The sequence below is a fragment of the Protopterus annectens genome, chromosome 2.part0 (genome assembly GCF_019279795.1).
Source record: "Protopterus annectens isolate FY-2018-M chromosome 2.part0, PAN1.0, whole genome shotgun sequence".
Taxonomy (NCBI): Eukaryota; Metazoa; Chordata; order Ceratodontiformes; family Protopteridae; genus Protopterus; species Protopterus annectens.
Window position 1 is genome coordinate 966,606,777 of NC_056728.1, and position 21,787 is coordinate 966,628,563.

The window sequence follows — 21,787 nt, forward strand, 5'->3', positions numbered from 1 at the left end:
TAGAAATGTTTACACAAATCTAGGTCCAGCAGCTACCTAGCTTATCCAGAACATGTCTACTCAATTGCATCATTAGTTGACTAGGAGAGTAGAATAAGTTAACAGCTGTGCAGATAATCTTTAAAAGTTGTTGCTGAAATCTCATACAAAGCAGTATAAGCAGAATCACAGATAATGTATGGCAGTTTTCCGGAACTGGCCCTGAAAACCAGTTGAGGCCCACTGTGACTGAACATATTAGTGATGAAGAGGAGTGTTACATCAATACAAGTAAAATGAAACAGACTTTGTGGAATCTCCTCTATGTTACAAAAAAAAAATGGAGGGGTATGTGGGCCACACAGCAATTTCACAAGATGGAGGCAAGACACTGTTGAAACGGACTGGGCAAACTTGATCCTTCTCTGTCAATGCCTTTCTTCAAATCGGTTTTGTTTAATCATAAAGGCAGCGTCACTGCTCCTTAGGACAAGATGAGCTGCAATAACCTCCTTACTATCAATGCCTTTAGCAAGGAAAAGATAAATGCACTATGCAAATATCATAACATCCAAAATAAGCTCCTGTCTCACATGTGAACATCGCAAAACAACTAAAAGCCTGTTAAACACAAATCAACTAGCCTCTCAATCCTGCAGTACACTTGCCCAAAATGCTCTTGCTCTCAGACATGAATATGCCCTACCCTTAACATTCTTGAGTTTTAGGCAGAACATAAAGATTCTGTAAACTATTATCAACAGACTGACGACCAAATCAAGCCTCCAGAAACCAAGAGTTGTCGTACTATATACTTATAGGTTCATAGGTAGGTACTAGGCTATTGGCCCTAGGGCCTATATAAGCCTAGCCAAAGGTATCCTGGCTTTCGTCACCCAAGAAAATTATTTTCCTGTGCCACTGTCGAGCAGAGCCAAAGAAGTGATCCCCGGGGTGAATTTCCTATCTCCCATCCAATCATCAAGATTTTTCTTGAAGAGTGCTAATGAGGAGCTTTGTTTGATATAGATAGGTAGTTTGTTCCAGAGTATGGGAAGTCTCTGGGACAGGAATCTATCCCTCCAGCATGTTCTGTTTATTGTGGTGACGAGGTTTAGGTCCCTAGAGCGTGTAGCTTGTAGGGATTGGGATTTCATTAAGTGGAGCATGTCTAAAAGCTCTGGGTTTGACATAGCTTTGTGTGTTAGGCAGAGATCGCCTCTGAGTAGACGATATGCAACAGAGTAAAGCTGCAGTTTTTTGAGACGGTGTGCATAGGGCATCACTTTGAGGCTGGTAATCCTCTTTGTGAGGTATTTCTGTGGCCTTTCCAGTTGTTGTAGATGTCTTGTGAGGTACATACCAAAAGGGGCATTGTACTCTGTAATGGGTCTAATGAGTGACGAGTAGAGGGAACAATGACCTATTTTTTCCTGGATGAGAAACCTTTTGTGATGAGGTGTGCTACATAGAAGGATTTCCTGACTACTGTGGCGATGTGATTATCAAAGGAGAGACTACTGTCCACCTGTGTCCCAAGGTCTCTTATCACACTTTCAGTGTTAAGTAGACTACCACCTATGTGGTAGTTCATGGGTACTGAGTTTTTACCAAAGGGAATGACAATGCACTTTTTGGCATTGAGCTTCAGGCCATGGCTTTGACACCAGGCATCTGTCTCAGCAAGGCCCTTTTGTAAGATGTCCACATCTTTTGGAGTTTTGATTATGGCTCCTAGTTTGCAGTCATCTGCGAACTTCATTAGCCAAAGACCTTCTGTGTTGGCCTGTACTTCAGAGAAGTAGACACCAAACAGGAGGGGACCCAGGACTGAACCCTGTGGTACTCCACTTGTCACTGGTCTGAAGCTGGATTTGGAGTCTGCTACTTTCACAGTGTGGGTTCTGTCAGTGAGCCAGTTGGCAACCCATCTTGTGACATAGGGATTTATACCTAGTTTAGTGAGTTTATCTATAATTCCAGAGTGGGGGATGGTGTCAAAAGCCTTGGCAAGATCTAGATAGGATGTGTGAACCATCTTACCCTCATTTACGGCTTTGGTGACGGCTTCAAAGAAGTCTATTAGGTTTAGGAGACATGATCTGCCTTTTACAAACCCAAACTGGGTGGGGTCCTGAGTTTGGAGATTACCAATGTCATTGTTTATAAGTTCCATGATGATATGTTCCATAGCCTTGCAGACCAGGCTCGTTAGGCTAATGGGGCGATAGTTTCCGGGGTCTGTGGTGGCTCCCCCTTTGTGGAGTGGGATAACTGTCGCTATGCGCCATTCAGTGGGCACATAGCCTGAGGTGAGGCTATGATTGAACATGGTACTTAGGTGGGGTGCCAGTTCGTTCTGTAGTTCATGTAGAACACAGCCTGAGAAAGTTAACTCTCTCTCAATTTCATTTTGTACTACTTCACTCCTTTTGATGTTTGCCATTAAACACATCCACAACAATCTTCAAAAAATATCTTCTCCTTGAGGGATACACAGTGAAACAGACAGCTTTCTGCTACTCTACAGACTCCAGTTCAGCCATACTATTGATGAAAATGAAAAGCGTTTCTAAAGCAGTACCCCCCCCCCAACTGAAACCATCTGTCTTTTGATATCCACAAAAAATATACTCTTAATTCAGAAAGTACAGTTGTGTACACTTACCATAAATGTAGATGTTCAAGTGTATTCAATGTTGCAGTCCTAACATATGGGTTATCTGGCTCATGGTAGCCCTCAGTCGGCCCGAATACCACAGTCCTTGGTATATGACGTCGGCTGCTGTTGGTTGTAAACTGATGTCAGAACGTCAGGTATAACTGGAGGCGGCTGACGCCATTTCCTCAGTTTTTCTTACCTTAACTGTCAGGAGCCCCCAAAAGAAGGCCAAACCAGGAAGGAAACACCCTGGAAAAAACCCATCCAAAAATAACATAACATAAATAGTCTGTGCCTTAGGAAAAAAGTGGGAATGAAGGGTGGGAAACCAGGACTGCAACAGTGAATACACTCGAACATCTTTATTTATGGTGTACACAACTGTACTACATTTGTCGTGTTTCACTGTTGCAGTCCTAACATATGAGTGGAGTCCCAAAGCCCAGGAAGAAAACAAAAGGGGGGAGGAAGAATCACAGATTAAGGATTGGTAAGGAGGCCTTGCAAAACTGCAGAGGCAAAACCAGCCCTGGACTTAGAAAACAAAGATAGGTTGTAATGCTTTGTGAAAGCATGGACAGAAGACCAAGTGGCTGCTTCCAGAATGTCCTTAGTAGGGCACACCTCTCAAAAAAGCTGCAGAAGTAGAGGCTGTTCTAGTAGAATGGGTCCTAATGCCCTGGGGGAGAACCTTTCCATGCTGTAGGTAACAAAAGTCAATACAATGAGCAATCCATTTGGAGATGGTTTGTTTGGAAATAGCTTTACCCTGAGCCCCAGGAGCAAAACTAACCAACAACTGCTGAGACTTTCGAAAGGGTTTAGTCCTACTGTCTGTGCACTTCAAGAGAGTGCAGAATTCTTTCCCCTTTATTCTGGGGGTTATTGAAGAATGTAGGCAGATGAACAGACTGGTTAAGTGTCAGACTGGAAACCACCTTAGGCATAAAGGATGGATTAGTTCTCGGAGAAATCCGGTCTGAAAAATAATAAAAGGTTCTACTGCCATTAAGGCTTGCAGCTCTAAAACCCTTCTGGCGGAAGTAACAGCCAAAAGAAAAACAGTCTTCCATGAAAGAAACTAAGTCTGCAGAGGCAGCAGCTTCAAAGGGAGGAAGAGTAAGCTTCTCCAGGACAAAATTAAGATCCTAAGCAGGTGTAGGAGCTCTTCTGGGAGGTCTAAGATTGCTAGCTCCCCTCAAGAAGCGTTTCATCAAGGGGCGAGAAAAAAATTGGTTGTTCAAAAGAACAATGAGCAGAAACTGCTGAAGAATGAATCTTAATTGAAGAAAAGGAAAGTCCACCGTTAAGCAAACCTGCTAGATACTCAAGAATGAGAGAAAGAGAAAGAGAAGGATGAGAATAGTCTTCTCCTTTATCCTGCATCCAAGAGCAAAATCTCTTCCATTTACCTGCATAGGATTTCCTGGTGCTAGGCCTCCTGGCCTCAACAAGAACTTCAACCACCTGCTGGGAAAGATTTAAAGTATTAGCCAGGCAGTTAAATGCAGAGTTTGAAGATGAGGATGAAGAAACTTTCCCCTTTCCTGAACCAACAGATCTGGTACCAGGGGAAGATGCCAAGGCTGAGCTTGGGAAAGGCTGCAAAGAAGGGGATACCAATGCTGCCTGGGCCAATCTGGTGCTATAAGAATAGCCTTAGGCTTTTCGTCCCTTATCTTTAGCAGCACTCTGGGAAGAAGAAGCAGAGGGGGGAGGGCATAAATTGAGAGTTGTGTCCATGGGAAGAACAAAGCATCCACTCTCCATGCTTTGTCGTGAAACTCCCTGGTGCAGAAGGTTGGAAGGAAATGACTGGTGTGAGAGGAAAAAAGATCCACCTGAGGAGTGCCCCAATGCTGAGTGATGTGATGGAAAATGATCTTGTTCAGTTGCCACTGGTGAGGATCCAGAACAGGTCTACTCAATTGATCCGTCAAGGAGTTTAGCCTCCCTGGAAGACAGTGGGCTATGAGATGTATGCCCATGGAAGCTGCTAAGGACCATAGTTTTATGCCGTGTCTGCAAAAAGGGTTAGAGTGAGTCCCCCACCTGCTTGTTGATGTACCACATGACTGTAGTGTTGCTGTTCTGATCAGAAGAGTCCCAGGGTAGAGCAAATCCTTGAAGGCCAGCAAGGCCAGCTGCACTGCCATCAATTCTTTTAAGTTTATGTGCAGATGAATCCGTTGTGTGCTCCAAGTCCCTTGTATGCCCCTGCCTTCCAGATGTGCCCCCCAAGCATAATCTGAGGCATCTGTGGTGAGAGTCTGGCTGGCAGTTGGTGGGTGGAAAGGCATACCCTTGTTTTGAGAACAGGCTGTCACCCACCAGAGAAACTCCATTTGTAGACAGGGAATAAGGGGAAGAAATCAAGTCTAAGTCCTGTGTGTGTTGACACCAAACGTTCTTGAGGTACCACTGAAGTTTTCTCATATGCAGCCTTGCATATGGGATCATCAGGATACATGAAGCCATGAACCCCAGTGCTTGCAGGAATTGCGTTGCAGAGAACTGGGTAATGCTTGCCAAGTTCTTGAAATAAGCCAACAGATCTTGTTGTTTGTCTTGAGGGAGGAATACCATCTGGGGGGCTGGTATTCAGACTCACTCTAAGGAAAACAATCTCCCTTGTAGGAAACAACTGACAACTTCTCATTGAAAGTGTAACCCAAAGAAGTGAGAATGTTCTTCACGAAGTCCAAATCCTTTTTTAACTGTTCTGGGGAGTTTGCTTGAATGAGACAGTCGTCCAGGTAAGGATAAATCTGAATATTCCTCTGCCTGCAAAAAGCAATGGCTGGCGCAAAGCACTTTGAGAAAACTCTGGGAGCAGTAGATAAGCCAAAGGGCAGCGCAGGGAATTGGAAGTGTTGCTCCCCAGCCCTGAAACCAAGAAACTGCCTGCAACTTTCCCTTATCGGGATGTGCAGATAAGCCTCCTTGAGATCCAAAGTTACCAGCCTGAATCCTTGTCAAACAATGGCAGCAACTGTTGAAGAGTGAGCATCCTGAAATTGGGAATCACCAAGTGTTTAGAATTGATCGATCCAGAATAGCACGTCAGGTGCCCCCTTTTTTGGGTACCAGAAAAAGTCTTGAATAGAAACCTAGGCCTGCCTGATTTGCAGAACTGGCTCTACAACCCCCATAGTCAGTAGAGTAGAAATTTGATGCTCTACCTCTACCCTAAGAGTTCTGGAAATGTCTGGGTAACCTTGTAGAACAGGGAAGGTGTGAAAATAAAACTTGTAACCTTGATTAACTATGCTGAGTACCCATTTGTCTGTGATGGTTGACCACACCCCTGCTAACCTTCCCCCCAAAAAAACCCTGGGCCCGCAGAGGTAGGCACAAGAAGGCTGGAGTGATTGAGAATGCTTGCTTTGGGAAGCTGGCTTAGAACTCCCCGATTTAGCACAAAATGGATGCCATTGTTTAGTCCTTTGAAGGGCACAAGCCTGCCCTCTGGAAGATCTGAAACCCCTAGGCCTAGAGCGACCCTGCTTGCCAGGATCAGGGAAAGACCAGTTCTTAGAAGGATAATGCCTACTAAACCAAGGAGGCTGAACCTGAAGGAAATCTTTTACAGCTTGCATAGATTTCGCCTTATCCTCCAACTTTTTCAGTACTTCCTCAGCCTTGTCACCAAAAAGGTTGTCTTTGTGCAAAGGAACATCCAGCAATTTAGATTTTACAGGTTCAGAAAGAGGCTGCTCCCTAAGCCAAGCATGCCTTCTAATAATGGAACCAGTGGCTGCTGCTCTGCAGGAAGCCTCCAAGGTGTCAAACCCACAATGAAGAGAATGCTTATTAACCAGAGTGGCAGAATTTAGTAAATCTTGAAAGTCTTTGTTCTCTGACCTGGAAGGAATATCCCCAGATTTAGCCTTAATAGCCTCCAAAGTATGCTGCTGATACTTAAGCATGTGAAAAAGACAATTCACAGATCTAATGGCAAGAGTTGCAGAGGTATAGACCTTTTTCCCCACCTGTCCAAGGGCCCTAGACTTCTTATGAGGGTTTTTAGCAATAGTAGCCTTAACACCCTTGGGACCTTGAGAAATAATCTCAGGATCAGCAGAAGGGTTTTGAAAAAGAAGTTGATGAGAATCAGGAAACCTAGAATACCTATCAGATTTTCTGGGAGCAGGAGGAACAGAATTAGGAGTTAAAAGAATTTTCCATGAAAACAACATCAACAACTTCCAAAAAGTACAGTTGTGTACACTTACCATAAATGTAGATGTTCAAGTGTATTCACTGTTGCAGTCATTACATTTGGGTAATCTGCTGGCAGGATGCACTCAGTCGGCCTGATTAACAAAGTCTTGGGTCCTGCATCGGCTGCTGTCCCTTCTTCCATGACGTCAGGTCATCAGGGGTATAAAACATGCAGCCGACATCATTACATCCATTTTTCTTGCCCCAGATGTCAGGTGCTCCCCTAATGGGGAGCAAATAAACACAAAAACACAAAGGTATACCTCCAGCCAAAAGCAAATACACCAAAAAGGCTTTTAAGCATAGTAAAGGAAAGGAGAGGTATAGTCAGAAAAAACTAGGGGGCTGCAGGGAGGGTAACCAGGACTGCAACAGTGAATAAATTCGAACATCTACATTTATGGTACGTGTACACAACTGTACTATATTCTTCATGTTTCACTGTTGCAGTCATTACATTTGGGTAGATTCCCAAAGCTATGGTTGGGAGGAGGAGTTTATACAGCATTAGTGCCAGCAATAAGGCCCTGCAAGACAGCAGTGGCAAAGCCAGCTCAGGATTTAGAGAAAAATGGTAAATGATAGTGCTTGGTGAAGGTATGTACAGAACTCCAGGTAGCAGCTTCTAGGATATCCCTGGTAGGAACACCTCTGAGAAAGGCTGCAGAAGTAGATGCAGCCCTGGTGGAGTGAGATCTGATCCCCTGGGGGATAGGTTTTCCATGGTGCTTATAGCAGAAATGAATGCAATGGTTTATCCACTTAGAAATGGTTTATTTTGAAATAGCCTTCCCCTCTGCCCCTACAGCAAATGCTACCAGCAATTGTTCAGATTTTCTTTGAGATTTAGTCCTGTCCAAGTAGAATCTTAGTTGTCTGTGCACATCCAAGGAATGCAGAATCCATTCCCCTTTGTTCTGTGGATTGGCGAAGAAGGTTGGCAAATGAATGGACTGATGAAGAGCCACACTGGAAACCACCCTGGGCATGAAGGATGGATTGGTCCTGAGAGATACCCTGTCCGCATGAAAGATGATGAAAGGCTCCACTGCCATAAGGGCCTGTAATTCAGATATCCTTCTAGCTAAAGTGATTGCTAAAAGGAAGGCTGTTTTCCAAGAAAGAAATTTTAAGTCTGCAGTAGCAGCTGGCTCGAAAAGAGGTAGAGTGAGTTTCTCCAAGACAAAGTTAAGGTCCCAGGCAGGGGTACGAGCTCTCCTGAGTGGTCTCAAGTTTTTTGCCCCTCTGAGATACTGCTTGAGCAGAGGATGAGAGAAGAGGGGTGGTTCTATGTTATAGTGAGCTGAAATAGCTGAGGTGTGGATTTTAATGGAGGAAAAAGACAGGCCCTTGTGAAGCATCTCAGTTAAGAATTGCAAAATCTGAGGTAAACTGGGCGCTGCTGTGCTCATCCCTAAAGATTGGTTCCAGGCACAGAATCTTTTCCATTTTTCAGCATAAGATTTTCTAGTACTAGGTCTCCTCGCCTCCAAGATGACATCCATCACAAGTTTGCTGAGGGATGAGTGTGAATTTAAGTGATTAGCCAGGCTGCAAGGTTCAATGTTGGAAGCTGAGGGTGCAGAATTTGGTTCTCCTGCTGAGACAGCAGGGAAGGGGTCTGAGGCAGGTGCCGCTGAGATATCTGCGACACACTGGGCAGGAGGGGGTACCAGTGTTGGCGCGGCCAGTCTGGAGCAATCAAAATCATCCTTGGTTTGTCCTGTTTGACTTAGTAGAACTTTGAAGAGCATAGGCAGAGGGGGAAAGGTGTACACGGATAGGTTTTTCCAGGTGAAGGACAGAGCATCCACTTTCCAGGCTTGTTTGTCGGGAGTCCTTGTGCAAAACTTGCCCAACTGGTAGTTCTGGGGGGAGGCAAATAGATCTATGTCTGGGCTCCCCCATTCGTTTGTCAACATGTTGAAAATCCGTGGTTCCAGTTTCCACTCTTGTGGGTCCATGAGGTTTCTCCTTAGTCAGTCTGCCAATGTATTCAATTTTCCCGGCAAGAATTGAGCTTGTAGATGCACTTGGTAGCTCAAGGCTGTGTTCCACAATGCCATGGCTAGTCTGCAGAGGGGGCAGGAATGTGTACCCCCCCTGCTTATGTACCACATAACCGTGGTGTTGTCCATCTTTACCATTAGTTGTCCTGGAAGAATGTAGTCCTTGAAGGCTGTCAGAGCATTCTGTACAGCTAACGTTTCTTTTTGATTGATATGTAGGTGCATTTGATTTGGGTTCCATTTGCCCTGAATGCACTTCCCTGCCAGGTGAGCCCCCCATGAATAGTTGGATGCGTCTGTAGTTAGGGTTTAGGCGGCAGGGGGTAGTGTGAATGGTAGTCCCTTGTTTTGGTGGCAGGCTTCTGCCCACCATAGGAACTCTAGGCGTAGGCATAGTACGATAGGAATCCTTGTTTCCAGGCTGTGACAATGTTGACTCTATAGACTTTTTAGATACCACTGTAGTTTCCTCATATGCAGTCTTGCATATGGAATTAAAAGAATGCAGGAGGCCATGAACCCCAAGGCTTGCAGTATTTGTCTTGCAGATAGCAGGGTTTTTGTGGCCACTTGTTTGAAGTAAGTTACCAAATGAATTTGCTTCTTTGGCATGAGGAAAGCCATCAGGGCAGTTGCATTCAAGCTTGCACCCAGGAATGTAATCTGTTGACAGGGTACCAGTTGTGATTTATTTTCGTTTATGGTGTACCCCAGACAAGTTAGAACCCTTTTTACAAATGCCAGATGATTTAGAAGTATGCCCTGGTTTTCTGCCTGAATTAGGCAATCGTCCAGGTATGGGTATATTTGAATATTTCTTTGCCTGCAAAATGCAATAACTGGAGCCAGGCACTTTGTGAATACCCTGGGCGCAGCAGACAAGCCAAAGGGCAGTGCAGAGAACTGATGATGTAAGTAGCCTGCTTTGAAGCTTAGGTATCTTCTGCAAGGTTCCCTGATTGGGATGTGCAGGTATGCTTCTTTTAAATCCAGAGTTGCCAACAAGGCGTCTTTGCCTAGCATAGTAATTAACTGGTGAAGAGTCAGTATCTTGAATTTTGGAATCTCCAAAAAGGTGTTTAGAGTAGACAGGTCCAGGATTGGACGCCATGATTTGTCTTTTCTGGGTACCAGAAAAAGCCTGGAATAGAAACCTTGTCCCTTTTCCTCTTCTGGTACCAGTTGAATAGCCCCCATGCTTAAGAGGGAAAGTACTTGTTTTTGAGCCTCTGCCCACTGATTTGGGGGCAGGTCTGGCCACCCGTTTGGTGTTGGCAATATGTGGAAATGAAATCTGTATCCCTGGAACACTATATTTAAAACCCATTTGTCCTGGGTTATGAGTTCCCAGTTTTTTGCATGAAGAGCAATTTTTCCCCCCAAAGGGGCGGTTAAAAGATAAGTGCTTGGTAATTTTAAAAGGATTGAGACTGTTTACTATAGGGGGGTGTCTTGTTATTTCCAGATTTGGAAGTGGAGGCCCCCCACTGCTTAGTTCTGAGAGTCCCCTGGGACTGAAACCTGGGGTTTTTGCTGTGTCTTGGTTTGGCTTGAGAGAATCTGGAAGGGGCTGGAAAGGACCAATTCTTAGTAGGCCAGTGCCTACTAAATCTTGGAGGTTGCACTTGTAAGAAATCTTTAACAGTTGGCATAGATTTAGCTTTAGCTTCCATCTTTTTTAGAACCTTATTGCCAAACAGGTGATCCTGATTTAAAGGAGCATCCAACAATTTAGCTTTACCATGATCAGGCAAAGACTGCTCCTTAAGCCAAGCATGCCTTCTAAGCACAGACCCAGTAACAGCAACCCTGCAGGAGGCCTCTAAAGAATCAAAACCAAATTGCAAAGTATGTTTTCCAACTTGTTCAGCGGAATGCATTAAATCCTGTAAATCTTTATTTTCCACACAGTCAGGAATCATCATTTTCTGTTTAAGCAGTTCAATTATATGCTGTTGATATTTTAACATATGAAATTGGCAGTTTAAAGCTCTGATTTCTAAGGTTGCAGAAGTATAAACCTTTTTATTCCATCTATCCAGCGCCCTGAAGTCTCTATCAGAAGGGGTAGGATTTTTAGCAGTAGAAGCCTTAATGCACTTGGGTCCCTGAGAAATGGTTTCTGGATCTGCAACAGGATTTTTGAAAAGGAAATTGTGGGACTCGGTAACCCTGTAGTATCTGTCAGGTTTACTGGGAGCCGGAGGCAGGGAATCAGGGGCCAAACTGGATTCCGAGAACACATCAACAATTTCTAGTACAGGAGGTACAGCCAAAAGCCTATGCTGAGGTAGGAGGAGGAAATCCCGAAGCCTCTTTTTGAATCAGAAAATTTCTGGCTTTCCCAATGGAAATGCTCCCTTAAAAGTATGTAAAGTTTCCCCAAAAGAAAAATCCTCAGGAGGGGAAGCAGAGGAAATGGAATCCTCTGCATCAGAATCCTCATAAGTAGGTATGGACAAATCCAGGTCATTAGAAGAGTCAGAAAAAACAGAATCCTGATCAGAAGATTCATAATCAGGCTCAGCCCTAGGCCTCTTGGGGGGGGGGGGGTTGACTACCCCTGAATAGAGTAATCAGATCTTCAGCCATTTTTATCATTTGTTTTTTAGGCATAGGGGCCTGAACATGTGGCCTGGGCAACGGTTTTTTAGACATGGATCGAGATTTAGGCCTTAGTAATGAAGGCGGTGTTGATTTAATATGCAAGTCTGTAGACCTGAATACACCCTCAGATGCCGGTGCCTGCACAGCGGCTCCAGACCCATCCAAGGTAGAGACATCCGCGGGTTCCATAGGTGAAGCATCTCGCGGCAGACCGGACTCCGAATGGATCTCAGTAGAGGCCTGCTAATCAAAAGTAGCAGCAATCAGGGGACTGCGAAAGCGCCTCACTGAGTACCGGTGAACTGGCGACTGGCTTAGGGGAAGCATCGTCGGCAGTTTTGGACCTCGGCGGCCTGTCTCTATCTTTGCGTTTTTTTCAGAATCCCGGTAGTCGAATGGCTGACAACATTTCTGGGTAATTAAACCAAGAACCGAAATATTTAGAGGCAAAAATGTACCGACGACAGATAGTTCGCTGATTAAATAAAGCACGACAGCAAGGTACGTTGTGGTCAGGACCTAGGCAAGGAATACAGTAGGAATGAAAATCTTTATGAGGTATTTGCTTTCCACAAGTAATGCAATTATTAACTTTTACTGACATCGGTAAGGAGCAAGAAAAAGTCTCCCCAATGAGGTACTAAGCTTTAAGTTGAAGACTTTGGTTCTGAAACTCGAAAATGAAAATTTTAGGAGTCGGCCGACTGGCACTTGCGAACTGCTTCTGCTATCGCACGGCAAGAAGGACTGATGTAATGGCGCCGGCTGCATGTTTTATACTCCTGACGACCTGACGTCATGGAAGAAGGGACAGCAACTGATGCAGGACCCAAGACTTTGTTAATCAGGTCAACTGAGGGCAACCTGCCAGCAGATAACCCAAATGTAATGACTGCAACAGTGAAACACAAAGAACATCAGGAGGTATAGCCAGAGGTTTATGCTGTGGCAAATCTAAAAATTCCTGGATTCTCTTCTTAGACTGAGGGAAATCCTGACTTTCCCATTTAAAGTGTTTCCTAAGAGTATTCAAAGCATCCCGAAAGGAAAAATCTTCTGGAGGGGAGGCAGAGGGGATAGAATCCTCAGCATCAGAATCCTCAAAGCCACAAAATAGTTGAGAATTTCCTTCCTCACCAGCAGAAATACTGGAAACCTCAGAATCTGATTCAGACAAAACATCAGGCGACAATTCCCTAGCCCTCTTGGAAAGGGGAGGGGGGGTGAGAGCCCTTAATAAGGGTAAGAAGATCACCAGCCATATTTAGCAACTGGGAGTGAGGCACAGGAGAGGAGGCCAACACCCGCTTGTGGATAGATTTGCGGCTGAAAGGTTTGCTAGTAATCTGGAGGGATTCGGGAGGCCTAGCAACTGCAGAAGTCTGAGCTAAGGTAGTCGGTCTGGCTCTGGTCTCATGTCGAAGAGAAGAGGCGTCAGAAGCCGGTGCCTGCATAGCGGCTCTGGACCCATCTGAGGCAGCGGCAGGCGGAGGGGTCTGAAGGCAAGACAGCAGCCTGAAGCATGGAGGACTCCGTAAAGGTCTCAGCAGAGATCTGCGGACTGCAGGGGCTGCGAAAGCGCCTCACTAGCTACTGCTCGGCTGACCACCAATTTCACTGACGCGTCATCAGCAGCTTTAACCCTAGGCCTATTGCGGTCCTTGTCCTTGCGTTTCCTAGGTATATCCGAAGTCAGGAGACCAGAAAACACCATACTGACGAACTTAGGCCAGACTTCGAAATGCTTATATAAAATCTTAGCTCTATGGAGTATGGTACGTGGGATGAAAGAAGCACAGAGATCACAGAGACATCATGCTCAAGGCCCAAACAAGTTATACAATAGAAATGAAAATCACAGTGCGGAATCTGTTTTCTGCAGGCAAGACAGTTATTAACTTTATCTGACATTCGTTAAAGCAAGAAAAGGGGATCCACAATGGGGTACTTATCTGAAGGCGTCTTCAACTTGGTAGTCGGAATGCCGAAAAAAGGTAAACGACCAACCGGCACTAGTGCGAATTGTATCTGCTTCGGGCTCCGCGGCAAGAAAGACTGAGGAAATGGCGTTGGCCTCCTCCCTTTATACCTGACATTCTGACATCAGTTTACAACCGATGGCAGCCGATGTCATATACCAAGGACTCTGGTATTTGGGCCGACTGAGGGCTACCGGGAGCTGGATAACCCATATGTTAGGACTGCAACAGTGAAACACTAAGAACATCCAAATTTCTTGTGGCAACTGAAAGACACTTCTGCTTGTTCTTGATGTATAGATAAAGGGTGCATGAAATCATTTTCTTCTAGATGGCAACACCCAATCTTATCTCTGTGCATCTTTAAAGATGTGAATCATGTTTCCTACTGAATTACCTAATGCTTGCATATATGTATAGTCGAGTAACAACTACATATTTGTGTGATTTTCTTTATATCCAACCCCCCAAATGTATGTAAATATCCCTTATGCAACTGTTGTTGTTTGTCTTTTGGCTTTTTCCGAGTTAGGGGTCGCCACAGCAGAACTCCGGTCCACTAATGATTGGCAGTAGATGTTTACGAACGCCGAGGTGCCAGCTCAATGTTCAACCTTCAACGAAGGCATGCCCATTTAAGCATGTCTTTCGAACGCCCACCCAACCGCAAGTGTAATTTTTCAAAATAACAATACTAATTTTCTTTTCGCACGTTATAAATATTTAGTCAACCAAGTCTACTGAAAAAAATGTAACCACTAATAAATGTAAGCAAGAAGGTCACTGCACGTAGGTCATGGATGACAATGTGACCAGCCCACCCAGCTGGTGAACCAAATAAAACACAAATACATACAACAGAGAGGGCTGTTTCTATCAAGGTTACTACTACTTCCCAAGAAGCAATTTGGGATTAATACTGTTCTTTTCCTTCTGGTGAGAGAAGGAGCTAGGGATCACTAATTGATGAGACCAGTACTATCTCCACTACCAGAGAGCACCTCCAGTAATAAACTCCAAATTTCACAGGTACTCCTCTTTCAGCCCATATTAGTAAGCACTTGAAACCACTGAGTTGCACTTTCTGTTTTTGTAGCCAGCTTGGTTGAAATGGGCATTCTGAGACAATGTAGCAAATGTCTCGTGTTTACTGACAACCACCTGCTAATACTCAGACAAAAATGACACAGTATGAGAGAGACACAGTTATTTAATGCTACTGGAAGAAAACTTTCACATGAAGATACTGCAAATAACAAGCAGCACCATACAAGACTACACTAAACCTATCAACCACACCAAACACATAGACCTACATATGCTGAGGCGCTTTAAACATAATCAATCTAAACCGCCCAGACATCCTAAATGGAACCTAAGAAAGAAGTACTCTCAGCAACCTCCCAAACACACACGATACGAAGCACCCACCTTCAAACATACGTTTAAGAGTCAAAAAGTGTCTCAGTTCAAGAGCCCATTAGGCAAGCCTCCACAAAATCCAACATCACCCATACTGAGACACACTGATGCACTACTCACCAGGCTGTGCGAGAATTATTTATTTTATTTTACATTTGTTAACCGGGAAATTCCGACTGGACCAGGTCCATTTTCAGCGGAGGCCCGGGGAGAAAAGCGCCATCATCAATTTATACAAATACAGTACATCCAGCATAATACACAAAACAGGTTACATAATGTATGCTGAGCATAGTAATATAATAAGAAGTTATGTCTTACCATAACGTTCCATGTTAGTTTTCTTCTCGCCTTCTTTCTTGCTGGATGGGTTCGGAGCCGATCCTCTGCTCCGACTCAGCCTATACTATAGCTCGAGAGCTATTTTTACCGGCTCAAGGCAGCCCTATATCCCACAATACCATGCGCTAACTCCCCAGATCTCGTTTGGAAGCCAAGACATAGTATAAATAATAATATTATAATAATAATATTATAATCCTCTTTTACGAGTACAGATTACCTGCTAGTAACACTAAGGATACCATGAAAGACGCAACATATTGTATCTCCAGAAATGGAAGGACTCAGAAACCTCGAGTCTATCCAGGCTAGGGGGCAGGAGGGAGGGACACAAAAAAGAAGGCGAGAAGAAGACAACTAACATGGAACGTTATGGTAAGACATAACTTCTTAATGTTAAGATGTCATTCTCGCCTTCATTCTTGCTGGATGGGACAGCATCCCTAGCATCTTAGTCCTGGGTGGCTCAATGGAACAGACTCCAGAGTACAGTGGAACCAAAATCAGCTCTATTTCTGGAGGCTAAATCAAGCTTGTAATGGGCAATAAAGGTATGTTTGGACGCCCATGTAGCTGCTGCACAAATGGCATCTCGTGGTAACCTTGCTTGAAACGCCGTTGAAGTTGATAGTGCCCTGGTTGAATGAGCCTTAGGCCTAGGGGGAAGTTGCCCGTGTCTCAACTCATAGACCAAGGTAATAATAGATGTCAGCCATCTGGAAAGAGTAACCTTCGATACCAGAAGCACTTTCTTGCCTGCAGCATAAGAGAGAAAGAGCTGGTCTGACTTCCTGAATTGTTTTGTCCTGTCTAGGTAATACCGTAATTGGCGATGAACATCTAATGAATGTAATTTTTGTTCAGCCCTGTTGGTATAGTCTGGGAAAAAGACAGGCAAATCAATGGAGTGGTTTAGATTTGCTTTCGATAACACTTTTGGTAGGAAGGAAGGGTTTGTTCTGAGAGCTACCCTGTCTTTATGAAAAACCAAATAAGGACAGACAGACAAGGCTTGAAGTTCCGATACCCTTCTGGCAGATGTTATAGCTACTAAAAACAGCGTTTTCCAAGAAAGAAGTTTGAGGGAGCAAGAAGCTGCCGGTTCAAAAGGGGGTAGAATTAGTGAGGTTAGAACTAAATTCAAATCCCATTGTGGGGGTGGATCTTTGACTGGAGGTCTGAGCAAAAAGATGCCCTTGAGAAAGGCTTTACAGAGTTTGTGGGACATAATATTTGCTTCTGAGAGTCCAACATGAAAATTAGCAATGGCCGCTAATTGTACCCTGATAGTGGCCGATGATGACCCTGAATGAAAAAGCTCCGCCAGAAAGTCTAGAACCTCATGAATGGGTGCATGGAAAATATCTATGGACCTAGTTTGTGCCCAGTGTGAAAAACGCTTCCATTTACTCGCATAAGTCTTCCTAGTATTGGACTTATGGGAAGCCAGAATGATATCACGAACAGGAGGAGAAATAACGGGAAGCCTGGCTATGGCTGGAAGTGGAGCAACCAAGCTGTGAGGTTGATGAATGTAGAGACTGATGCAGCTTGCCCGTAAGGTGGGTCAACAGATCCAGAAGGGGTTCCAGATGCCAAGGCTGTTCTAGCACGTATTTGTGCAGGAACAGGAACCAAACCTGTCGAGGCCAAAACGGGGCAATGAGGATAATTTTGGATCTCAATGCGGTTGCTTTCTGAATTAATTGCAGGATCAATGGAAAGGGAGGAAAGGCATAAAGAAGACCCCGGGGCCAAACGTGAACAAGAGCGTCTCTGAGGGGTTGGCCTGGTAGAGGAAAAAGTGTGAAGAAGTCTAGGGACTTGCTGTTTTGGGGAGTTGCAAAAAGGTCGCAGCAAGGCTGGCCCCACTTCCGAAAAATTCCGTCTGCTACCGCTTGATTTAGAGACCACTCGTGAGGCATGAGGATAGTTCTGCTCAATCTGTCTGCTATGACATTGGACTTCCCGGGGATGTGCGTTGCTATCAGAAACCGTTGAGATGAAATCGCCCATTGCCAAAGTCTGAGTGCTTCTCGACAGAGGGGGTAGGACCTTGCTCCACCCTGCTTGTTTATGTACCACACCACAGACATATTGTCCGTTTGAATTGCTATAGTCCCCGTGGGAAGAGAGCTCTGAAGGGCTTGTAACGTCAAAAGCACCGCCCTCATCTCCAGGACATTTATGTGCAGGTGGCATTCTGACTGTTGCCAAGTGCCCTGGACTGTCCGGCCCTGATAATGCCCCCCCCACCCGATCAGGGAGGCATCCGTTGTGACAGCGGCAACTGGAGGGGGGAGAACAAAGGGTCTGCCCTGAAAAAGTTGAGGGGAAACCATCCACCAGGAGAGATGTTTCTTGCAAGATGGGGTTATCAAAATGTTGTGGGTCATTGGTAGCTGCTGAAAGGACCACTGAGAAAACAGCACCCACTGAAGGAGCCTCATGTGGAAGCGGGCTAATGGAAGTAGAAGAATCGCCGCCATGAGGCCCAATACTTTCAATACTAGCTTGACTTGGACTCTGTTGGGCTGAAACAGGGGCTGAACATTCCGCCTTATGTCTGTCACTCTCTGAGGTGGTAATGTTGCAGACATTTCTGTGGTGTTTAATATGGCGCCTATAAAGTTTATACATTGACAAGGCGACAAGGAGGACTTTGCAAAATTTAGAGAAATACCCAGACTGTTGCAAAGTTGAATAGTGTAATCCCTGGCCATTATGAGATCCTGTTTGGTGGTAGCAGAAATGAGCCAGTCATCTAAGTATGGAAACACCTGGAATCCTTTCCGTCTCAGGTAAGCCGTGACCACTGCCAAACATTTGGTGAACACCCGGGGGGCTGTGGTGAGACCAAAGGGCAGGGCGCTGAATTGAAAATGACTGACTCCCAGCCGGAAGCAGAGAAACCTCCTGGAGCGCCTGTGTATCTTTATATGGTAGTACGCATCCTGGAGGTCTAACGAGCACATCCAGTTGTCTCTGCCCAAAAAGGGTAGAATGGACTGCAGTGTTACCATCCGAAATTTTGTCTTTAGTACAGAGTTGTTTAACCTGCTGAGATCCAAAATGGGTCTCCATTCTCCTGTCTTTTTTGGTACCAAAAAGAATCTGGAGTAGATTCTGGATCCTAGTTGATCTGCTGGGACTGCCTGGATGACTCTTTTTTTCTAACAGCTTTTTTATTTCTAGCTGAGCCTGACCCCTTTGTGCGGGTGGTACGTCTGGTAGGGGTTTTGGCAGTTGTACTGGAGGGAAAGTGAAAGGGATTTTGTAACCCTCGGATATGATCTTCTGTACCCATGTGTCTTGGGAGAGGGATTGCCAGGCTTCCGGGTACAGAGATAATCTTCCCCCGACTGCCTCCGAAGGTGGACAGTAGGGCAGCTTCTCAGGGATGCTGAAAGGGTTGGTCAGGAAAAGATTCCCTAGAGCCCTGGTTCTGAGGAACCCTTCTGCCCCTGGGGTGGCGTCTGTTATTATTTCCCCCTCTGCCTCTAGGGGGAAATTCACCACGTGCGGCAGGCGAGACTCCCCGAGGTTTGCGGAACCACATCTTTCCTCCCTTCTGTCCCTTAGGATAAGGTCTAGAAGGCGTGGAAAAACGGACTCCCACGGCAGAGAGAGTCTTACCATCTTGCTCACATCTGGTGAGGGTATTCTTCACCTGAGGTCCGAATAATTCCGAACAGTCAAAGGGGGTTTTGGTGAAGGACGCCTTGAAGGGATCGGCAAAGTTACAGTCTCGCATCCAAGCGCGACGTCTCAACGCAACGCCTGTACCAGCGGCCCTACTCGCTCCATCGGCTGCATAAGAGATAAGCCGCATGGAGGAGTTAACAATGGAGTTCAGGGTAGCCAGCTGAGAGTTTATTTTGTCCTTAAACCCCGCAGCAGAAGGATCCTGTACCGTTTCACCCAGCTTATTGAGCAAGTCTCTCTGAAGGCGGGTGAAATGACAAATACTTCCGCGATCGCATAGAAAAGGTCGCTGAAGCAAAGGTCTGCTTGCTGTACCTGTCCATGGTCCTGGACTCTTTGTTAGGAGGATGAACAGATACAGAAGGATCAGCCAATTCCTTCTTAGTGGCTGCTGCTACCACCATAGCATCAACTGAAACACCTTTGGTGAGAAAGGATTTGTCATCTGGTGCAGAAATAAATTTAGAAGGGCTCCTAGGGGTAAGTTCCATTGAATCAGGAGCTGCCCACACCTTTCTAGCCACTACCTCCATTATTGGGTCGAAAGGGGGAGACACCCAGGAGGTGGAAGGGCGAGATCCAAAGGTGTCAAGGTAAACAGACTCGTCCTCAGAAGGTTTGAGAGTGGACCAATTTCCCCTCTGTAGGTTTGAGAGTGGACCAATTTCCCCTCTGTCTTAGGATCTCCAGGATGTCTGAAAAGGAGACATCCTCAGAGGGGGATCTGGGGGAACCTTCCGACTCATCCAAGTCGGTGTCCGACGTGACAGACTTGGGGGAGTCTATGTGCTTTCTCTTGCACTTTCTTTTCCTAGGGGGTTCCCCTGAAACTTCAGGGGAGCCCTCAGAAGAAGAGGACACCCCCAAGGTGAGTACCCTACACTTTGGATCTCTGCTGTCAGGTGTAGGAGGATGGCCAGAGACCGTAACAGGCACTAAAGAGGGAGGAGCCGCAGAACTTAACCTTGGAGTGGACACTGGGTCCAGCACACTCATCACCTCGAAGGCTCCCCCATCAGATACCAAAGGTAGCCCCGGCTCTGAAGAGACCGGAACCACCCCCATAACCGACAGAGAAGGCTCCGAGAATGATGTCTGGGCCGAACTAACCAAAGCCGAAGCTCCGAGAGGGAGAGCGGTGTCGGACAAGGGTCCGATGCCACTCGCTCCCTCAGAGCCGACAATGGAGTCTCGGCGCACGGACCTCTCCACGGATGGAACCAATAAAGAGGTTGGAGACGAAGGAGGAAGTATCGGCTCCGACATGGGCAAGGTCACGGTTCCGACAAACTCTGGCTCCGAACTCGAGAGATGAGTTGGAGGAGGAATGGATAGCTGTATCGAAGGAGTCACACTCTGGTGAGATGGGCTCTGGAGCATTTGGGCCAGCGCCTGAGATTTTATGAGTCTACTGACCACCCTCTCGATGTCGTGGTCGGAGAGCCTGGATGACCTCGATGAATGAGTCCTATGACTCCGCTCCGATAGGAGAGCGGACCTCGGAGCCAATCTGACGGACTCTAGCGAAGGGGACCTAGAGCGCTTGCGCGCTGGGGTCGGCTCCGATGATGGTTTCGGAGTGGAAACCACTTTGCTCGCCTCGGAGCCAGACGGAACCGAGGTCGGAGCCATCTCGATAACGCCAGCCCTCGCTCAGAAGCTGGAGCAGAGGGTTTGGCGGTTTTTGACGACTTCCCCGAGCCAGACTTGGACGGGGAGTCATCAGGCTTAAACAAGCCCCTTAGGATGAGCTTGTTACGCCTTTCCTGCAGGACTCTTGAACTAAATCCGTGACAAACGGAACAAGAGTCCTGCAGGTGTAAAGGCCCCAAGCAAAAGACACAAGAAATGTGACCATCTGTCAGAGACATTTTCTGACAGCACGAGTCACACTTCTTGAATCCTTGGTCCTTTGACATCCTGACAAAAAATAAAAAGGAACACAGTCAGTCCACACACACACACTTATTTAAGTTAAGGGGAACTGACTAAAAACCCACACACACACTGAAAGGGGTGGGGGAAAACTAAGAAAAAGCCCGTAGGCCCAAGATAAAAAACTAACTAAAGAAGGGGAAAAAGGGCTACCGAAAGGGTAAGGCAGTTAGAAGGGACCTAAAGAAGGGTAACTAACTGAAAAAAAGCGACTGAGACTGAATATATATATATATATATATATATATATATATATATATATATATAAAAAAAAGCACTTACTGACCGGAGCCGGTAAAAACAGACTACCTCGCAGCGAAGCGGCAAACGAGATCTGGGGAGTTAGCGCATGGTATTGTGGGATATAGGGCTGCCTCGAGCCGGTAAAAATAGCTCTCGAGCTATAGTATAGGCAGAGTCGGAGCCGAGGATCGGCTCCGAACCCATCCAGCAAGAATGAAGGCGAGAATGACAACTTAACATCAAGAATTAATAAAAAACACTCCAGGTAAAAAGATATAGAACATAGGTAAAAAGACAATGTCAGTCATACACTGGTAAGAAAAGAAAATATATCAAGTAAGATTTTACAGTTAAAAGTACCCTTTCAGATGACCAAGCCTACAGGAGAACAGAGCTCAGCATGTGATCAGAGAGGAATTTGGGGGAGTTAATAGTAGAATGGGTAGGGTTACGTGATACAAGGGCATAACCAGGTACTAAGAAGGTGCGATTTGAGGGAGTTTTTGAATATGGATGTGGAGGGGGCAGTGGACACTGATAGGGGAAGAGAGTTCCAATTTCTGGCAACGGTGTGGGAGTAGAGCGCTTTCCCTGCATTATTGTTAGCCTTGGTGATGGAGAGGAGAGATTTTTCACTGGATCTTAGGTACCGGGGGGCAAAAAAGTTGTGACTTGAAGTG

At 45.7% G+C, this 21,787-nt stretch overlaps 1 protein-coding gene across 1 annotated transcript in view; it reads right to left on the reverse strand.

The window, feature by feature from the left end:
• The window catches only part of BMP2K (BMP2 inducible kinase), a gene marked incomplete in the record, with an annotated part of 1,991,334 nt that overhangs the window by 1,685,725 nt on the left and 283,822 nt on the right, over positions 1-21,787 (reverse strand).